We start from the raw sequence: 8,600 nt of genomic DNA on the forward strand, positions 1-8,600 counted from the left end.
CCTCAAGTCAAAATTTCTCTCAGCATCTGTAAGCTTTTATTTCTTTACAATATCACAATAGATTTATTTTCTGAGTAACGCCCAGAACTGCTTTTTGTAATGGCAATAAAAGTCACCAAACTTTTTGTTTGCCCTATGGACCAAGAAGACGAATTACAGCAATAATTCAAAGCACCACTGCTTCCTGCTACCTTAATCACAATCAGATAAGAATACGCAAAAATCATAAGAATTCTATCTGGAATTCTACTGTCGGCTTTCATCTCGCTGCTTGACAACCATTTGCAGGAACTTTTTTCTTCAAACACGTCCTCTTTTTCCCTCTTTGGCTGTAGAATTTTCAGAAAGGCCTTTCATCATCTCATCCACTTTTTAACAATAATAGTTGCAATTAACTTTTCCTAAAATGTATTCTGTGGCCATCTTTATTCCTCACATGAAACGTGCCCTTCTTAAAAAACAGCCAGGCATTCCTCCAAGGAGAAGACAGCAGATTTTGTAACTCTGCCTCCAGAGAAGGGGACACGGTTTTCAGCCACCACCGCTGCCACCCCCTTCCTGAAAGAACACAGGCAAGTCATGCAGCGATGCCGTGCTTTATTTCCCCATCTGTGACGTGAGGCCAAGTAATTGCTTTTTCTTACAGAATCTGATATAGATTAACTAATGGGTATGAAAAGACTCATATTGCAGAAAACACCACCGAAAAAGTCTTAGTTTGTTTCTCAGCCTGTTAGGTGTGTAGAGTACTACAGCATGTACTACACTCTTAAGCCTCTCTCTGCCTGAGCAGTACGCTCCAGTTCCTGATAGAGATTCTTCACATTACCTAAAATCTAAAAAAAAATATTAATATTTAATTTGTCTCTGTGTTTGTTTTAATGAAACTACTCAAATCTAATATATGGTAAGATTTGCAATAGGAATAACGTTAGAATAACAATCCTCTTGCATGAAAATTCCTCCAGGTTTGACTATCGACCGTTTAATGAAAAGAGCAGCGACTCCCTCTATAGGGGAAAGCAATCCCAACAAGAATGCACCAATTAAGCCTCATCCTCCATCTTTGTATCTTAATCTGAGGGTGTCATTTTGCACCATTGATTTTTAAGCAGAAATCCCCACTGAGCTCAAGGGGGATTTCTGTTCAAAAATCAATGGCACAGTATGGCTCAGGGTATTTAAACTAACCCTGGACTCTGCTTTAATCTACTTTCTTTCCCGCTTCTTTGGCGTGGGGAGAAAAATGTTATTTTTATGTCTCTATTGACTACATTTTAAGAGATTTAATTTACAAGACCCCATACAAGTACCAAGAGTTATTATTTTTACTATTTTAAAGACAAACCTTCTTGAGAAGTTGGTTTTCCATAAAATGTCACAGTGGTAGACAAAGTGCAGTTCAGCTGTGTTGTGGGGGAGAAAGCAGGATGCGGCAGACTCGGAGTGAGTACTAATACACTGGGAAAACTAAGACTCTATTGAAACCAACCTAGAAATGTGGTTTCTTTCCAACCCTGTGTATTGCTTTTCATTTACTTTGTAGTCAGGGCACATGAGAATTTGTTTGAAGGATGTTTACTGTACTTTCGCAAGCTCCTACGTGTGATGCAGTGGTTTTCACTCAAATATAAATCTTCTGGCTGTCTATAGAGACTTTGGGACTACTGGGACACACAAAGAGAGAGAGAGAAGCAATTGCTTCTTACTGAAGAAAATTAGAAATGTCATTTTTTAGAGTGCTTGTTTTTTCTACAGAAGAAAAAGGCTTCTACAACCTCGTTCAATTAACTTACGTAAGAAAGAAAACATTCCTAGAGCTCCTCCAACTGTTTCTTGCAATTCTCCTTAACAGCTCCCTCATTCCCCAGCCTTGCCAAAGCATGTCCCATGTCTTGTCCTGTGGGTCCAAGGTTTCAAGTCATTTTGATGGACTTCAATCATGAATTGGTTTGGCCTGTATCGTTTAGATTTGATTCTACCTTATCCCCAAAGAACAAAACAAGGCTGAAAGGGATTGGGTTCTACATGGTCTGATACTTGTTTCTTATCAGCTCAGCTGAAGGCACCCTTCAACTGAAGAACTAAATTAGGAATCAGGAGCAAATATCTTCTTGCCACCTTGGAATCAAAACCCTAAAATATGTTTTAGAAAATAGTACAGCCTTGTTCATGGGCCAAAAAAAAAAAAGTAAATCTATAGGTTCAAAAGGAGATTTGATGGATGCTGGAACGATGTGGAGGAATCAGTCGCTATTTTAAGCAGATTGCGTTGCTCTAAAGGGACAAAGAGTTCTCACAGTAATGGCGAGAATGAATTATCCTGAAAAAAGCCAAAAACTTACAATAGTTACCAGTAACTTTCCCCAGGTAGTTCTGCTTAACCCACTCTCCACTTCCTCCTCCACACACAAATCTAACAATTGTTGAGGCTTTGGGGCTGCAGGGACATACACATAGGGAAGACAAATATACTCTTTGCTTTAGAAGAACTACTTTCAGAAGCAGAATGAAACACTCGTTACGTGTGCCTGCTCTGATCCCATGCAAATCAATGGCAGACTCTACCGATCTCATTGGGAGCAAATTGGGCATGCCTTACGATACTTCAAAAGGACAAACTGTGAAAGATAAGAATCAGCTTATCGTAAAACAGTGTTTATGTCAGCTGCAGTAGGCCTCAGTCTTTATATTTGGGTAAGGATCTTATTGCATCCTTGATTGCATGTCTTCCTTTGCATTATGCCCGTTATCTATGCAAAAAGAGCAGTTGGTAAGCTGACTGTTCCCCCATGAGCTAAGATGTCTTGAAAAGGTTCTGTAACCACATCTTCTGATACTTGTTCAAAACACTTGAAGCTATATAAAGGTGAGATAATTTTAACAACAAATATTTGATCTCCTAAAAGTGACTGATACAGTGTCTAGTTATAGAGATCAGCATTAACCAAAACTGGATTAACATTCATCACAAACCACAATTTTCTGTGCTTTCCTGGGGGACTCTGCTCAAGAGAGCTGTTTTAGATCAGCTGTAGTCAAGCAAGTTTGCTGTCACTTGGTGATAGAGTAGCATCTAGTCAGCACTAGATATAGTGCTCATACTGTGAATAATGCTGCAGGCACTGATGCCTTACCACCTTCTGAATTGAGCACCGATGTTATTACACTTTGTTCTAATATAGACTTTAGGGAAACAATACAGGGGCCATTATTTCTGAGACTATAAACACAGCAAGAACAGAAGGCTGGAATCACTTGATACACCCGTAAAGTCAAGGGTCCTACAGCAACTACATAATACGGCTATTGTTCCAAGTTTTATAACTAGTAGCTGATAGTAAAGGTGTTGTTAAGAACTGGTTTTCCTTGCTACAAAATTCAACCAGTCTTCTACTGTCCCACCTGCTCAGAAAAACAATGCCCATATTTCAATAGAAGCTTCCACATGAGAAGTTCAAAGTACTTGCAGAGCTTAATTTGTCACATTTAATTGCTCACTAGCCTAGTAAAATATCTCACTGTCCTAGTAAATGTCTCCCTATGCTAGTAAGACAGTGAGATATTATCCTGATCTTAGACAGAGGGAAAGCAGGACATTAACCAGGATGCTGTAAAAGTGATGAAACTGGAAGAGAATCCAGATCTCCTCGTTAAAGCTAGCTAAAACCTAGAATTCCCACTACGCAGAGTAATGTCAAATTTTTATTCATTTAAATAATAATAATAATAATAATAATAAATCCTGTCCTACTTTACTTCCCAAATGCCTAAGTATTTTAATATGTTTCATGAAATTGTATTTCAATTTTAACTTTCCCCATTTTAATAGTACTGTCTTGGTATAATGATACGACATGCATTTATTTTTCTATTGCTTTAGGTCCACAAAAGCAGCTACCTCCTAATATATACTGAATTTTTTTCCAGAAGAAAGTGTTTCCATGGGTGTTGTAGTGAAAGTGATACTGCCAGTTACTAAACATTACTACTACAGATATGTCAAGAAATAATTTAAAACAGTTCTAAATAGAGAAACTCATGCTGCAGAGCTAATTATAATAATTAAACCAGACAGGCATTCAGAAGAAATGAAACTTTCAGATAAGGCTTGCAACAGTTAGGGTCACAAAAGGTGGCAAGGACTACTGGAGAAAGGTATCAGTGTACGAGCAAAGTATACGCTCTTGAGAACGTCTCTGAAAGAAGCTGTTTACAAACAGCCAAGCAATATCCTAGGAGAAACATCTGCTTTGCCAGCAGCAAGCTATCAGTAGGCCAGATGAGACTGCAAGTAGCATATAATTTCCCAACTTTGTGTAAACGTGTGTAACCACCACTCACTCGTAACGGTCTCTTCCTTTTTCAGTCTTCAGGAAGAAGTAGCCAAACTAGTTGTCTGCAGCTGACCCAAGTCACAGAGCAAAAGTCCTCTCCACATGCTTCTCTGCAAAATTTTCACATCAAGAAATGTACAGCTACAATTTTTTTGTTTTCCTTTTTATTCTTTATCTTGTGGATTGTTCTCCTGAGAAAAGGAACGCTTTCAGTATAAGCCGCCTCAGGTGTTTTCCTGTTGGTAAATACCTAGCCCATCATTTCTAAGAAAACCCACGTGATGTTGGGAAGGAACATCTTGTTACGATACAAAAACCACAGCCATAAACAATGACACTTTCTCAAACCAGCAGGATCTATCCCAGCTCCAGTTCAAAATCCCTACCAGAGTGCCTGAATTTTCACTTTGTAGAGTACCGTGTAACATGTTAAGCACTACAGAGGAGTTAATGACCCATTGAGATCAACATATAACATCCATTTCTTCAAATACTCCATTCTCTTCAGTAAGTCAACAAGAAAGTTTAAGTTATTCCTCCATTCTTCCCTGCCTGTCTGCCGAGAGATAGAATTGCAATTTAAAACACAGCTCGTAAGTTCTAAGTTACCTATAGCTGTGCCCTAGAAGGGTGACACATGCTTCACTTCTAGCTGCTTTTCTAGGTCTGTAACATATCAGCATAGACCAAGATCTCTCATAACAAAGGATTTTCCTTGTAAATTAAGCTGCAATTGTTTAGAGGACTATTTAGAGCCGTACAAGGTTTGGGACACGTCCGACATACATTACCTGTCTGTTCCGCATTGTGAAGCTTTCCTCTGCGTTGCACTCTGCGAGTCCAGGCATGCAGCTCTCCTGCAATGCAAACTTTCTTCCCAGTTTCAGAGCATGGGATTTCTCCCTGATTCGGGCCCCTTCTAGCTGGGCCACTCTGCCCTGCTCTTTGACTTGGTCAGTCAGTCTCTCTCTCTCTCCCCCCCCCCCCCCCCCCAAGCCTCCTTTTCCCTTTGGTGAAAAAACCACAACAATGTATTCAAACCATGAAATACACATATATGTAGGTCCTCTTGCACTTTACCCGCTAATCTCCTGCGTAGGGACAGCAAATTTAAATAGGAACTACTTCTACTGCTGGCTTCCCCCAGCAGTATTTCCTTCTCCCCTTCCAATTCTACTGCCCCCATTAGCTGTACCTGCCCCTCTCCTCACTCCCGCTCACTGCCTGACCAAGGCGGCCACAGTCTGAGGCCTGCTACAAACAACGTTCAAACCTGAGCTCAGAACTCTGATGTCTTGTAGGTAACCTTGAAAACGCCTTCCAGGAGATTCAGTCTCACGAAGTAAAGATTCCCAGTTTTTCACTGGGAACGTTCATGTTGCTCCTGATAATTCACATTACAAAGCTCAAAGTTTCAATGTTCACCTCTGTGAGCCTTGTACAGTAAGACTCATAAAGCACAAGAGCAATGGGTAAATCATCTTCTTAAATAAATTAACTGAAAATATCCTAAAGCATTTTATAAACTGGATTTTCTGTCTAACACAGCATAATGCACAATGATGTACCGGGCACATCAGTCATTTGGAACGACCTGGACAATGATCCTCGCTTTGGAGTGGCCCCATCACTCCCAGCACGCACAGTAAAATCTTTTTATCACATTCCAAGAGTTTCAACGAACAGAGCAGAAACTTGCAAACGTGGATTCAAGACACGCAAATAGAGTTTTGTGTGTCAAATGACGGATGTCTCAGAATTGCATCCTTTTTAGTAATGAACAATTGCACATTGTTACAGGACATAGTTTTGTCAATCATTGGATGCTATTAATGTTAGTGTGACTAATGAATAATTTAAACTTTTTTTTAAGCTATTCTGCTGCAGGAAGATTTAAAGACCCTCTTTTTCTTTTAAATGATATGAAGCAAAAGTAACTTGGACATATAATGCAATCAGTTTTATAACTGACAAGCATGATTACATTTTTGCAATAAAATATATACCCGCACCTCAGCAAATTATTGCCTAATGCTGTATGAATCTGGCATTAATGAAGAAATTGAAAAATAAACAACAGCAGCAGCTTTAAGTACAAAAATCATCTATGCATATTTGAGACTAATGTGATTAAGAACAACATGATGTGTGAACACAGATTGCTTCAGCATTTCTCATTTTCATACAGCTTACAGGATTCCACAGGTTGTTTTCTACTGAATAGCTAACCTAATTTAGAGATGTTACATGCCCATGCTATTTTCTAAGCGGAGCAACATTTATATTCTTGGGATTATATTCTATTAGTGCAGGCAGATGAATTTTTCAAACTTGTTTGTCCTGGGATTAGATGAACATGAGTTTGCAATATTTTAAAGCCATCTACACATTTTGAAATTAAGTGAAAGCCTGCAGAATTAGAAAACGTTCAAAAGGAATAAAGAAGGGTTCTCCTTCTTGCCAAATGGGAAAAGATTAGACGGTATGCCAGCAATGACCGGTTCCTAGCCATATTGTTTCAAAACTAGAAAATTACTCTCATGGGTTCAGAAGTGATTTAGTGTAGAAGCACCAATGTCTCCTTTTGCTTATTCGGAGCATAAATAAAAACTGTTGGATTACCTGTGAAAAATAGCCCACATACCTTACTAAAGCTTCTCGGGAGGTGGACACTTTCATACCTATCCAAAATCCCCCAACAGCAGCGTCATATTCACTAAACAGTGAAATCACCTTACAGAGTTTTCAAGGGCTACACCTGAAGTGCCTCAGAACTCATTTAGACAATTTTATCCCACCTCCTAATAATGCAAGCTGACATAGACCATTTCAGATGCCCTTAGGACTAATGCCTAATGGAGTAGGAAATTTCCTTCTTGGTGTGTGTGGTGTTTGCTTTTTAACGAGAGTGAGCTGACTTTATCCACTGAACTCTAGAAAAAGATCATGTTTGAGGCCTGAGTAGCCACTTCTGTCTTGCCTAGAGCCAAGCTTTGTTCTATTGTCAAGCACTACAGCACTGCTCCTCTTTCAACATTCCCTAAAGCTTTATGTTCAGTCTCTTCTTGCATGCATGAATCCTACTCCTCCTCCTTACTTGAGGTGAGGGTTTCATGCAAAAGAGCATACAAGTCTCTGTGTGGGTTTAGCCTTTCATTATGCTCTAGATCATTTCCCCTTCCAGCCTGCAAGCCATTTAGACTGTTTGCATTTTGAGACGAGACTGTTTCTTGCTACACTGTGTATGGTGTCTTGCTTCATGAGGTCCCATGGTCATGATCAGCTGCTACGATGATATGTACAATTTCTGTTCAGAGAGGTTCACACAATGATTTCTTAAAAGCAGTCTTCACAAACATCTGTATATTAATGGATCCTTCTGCCAATACAAATTCAACCTCACAAAGAACTTAAGCACTTCCGTAACGCTCGAGTCATTCATATGACTCTGATGGTGTCGCTGTACTGGTACCAATCTGCCGTATTTGAACACTCCCAAATTACAGGTGCTGGTGAAGAGAGGCTGCGTTTATCCAAAGAACATTTACCCTTTTCCCCTGTCCCCTGCTGATCCATATCTACACTTACCAGGAAGTACTGCTCCTGGGAGCCGCAGACCAGTTCAGTTTGCACTGCCCATCTACTCACGGAGATCTCAGCGACTGGAGTAACAGTTTCAGAAATACAAATCTGCCTACTGGGAATTGAACTGAGACCACAAACTCATTTTCCACAGGGCAAACAAAGAGTGAGTGGCAGCAACCACGTAATGTAAAATTCACAGTGCACAGATCACAGAATGTCTCAGAAACAGTTTTACATATTTGATCTCATGAAACTTTGCACCTTCAAATGGCACCTCAGCTGAAATACGAATACAATGCTACTTTCACATTTGAAATAGATGCAAAAGTTAAATACCTTGCATTTGATATAAAAAATTAACTCAGAAAAGATAGCCTTGTGCTTAAAAATGGGCTACCTTTTCAGTGAAAATAATTTCTTTTGAACAAAAGTGCATTTTCAGAGAGTAATTCATATCTGTATCCCCGACTCCAAAACCCTAGGGGTCGACCTCGAGTCTCCCCAGGTGCTTTCTGCCAGAGGCTCCAGGTAGGGCCGTTCTCCCTGGCTGCGGTGTAGAGCACATCCTTTACATCTTGTCCTGCCCGGACTGGCCCCAGGGCTACTGCATGAACTATCTCCTCTTTAGTTTGTTCAAAAGCTTGTCGTTGCTCAGGGCCCCATTTGAAATTGTTCTTC

Source organism: Pygoscelis adeliae, unplaced genomic scaffold (genome assembly GCF_000699105.1).
Source record: "Pygoscelis adeliae isolate BGI_AS28 unplaced genomic scaffold, ASM69910v1 Scaffold318, whole genome shotgun sequence".
In the NCBI taxonomy this organism is placed as follows: Eukaryota; Metazoa; Chordata; class Aves; order Sphenisciformes; family Spheniscidae; genus Pygoscelis; species Pygoscelis adeliae.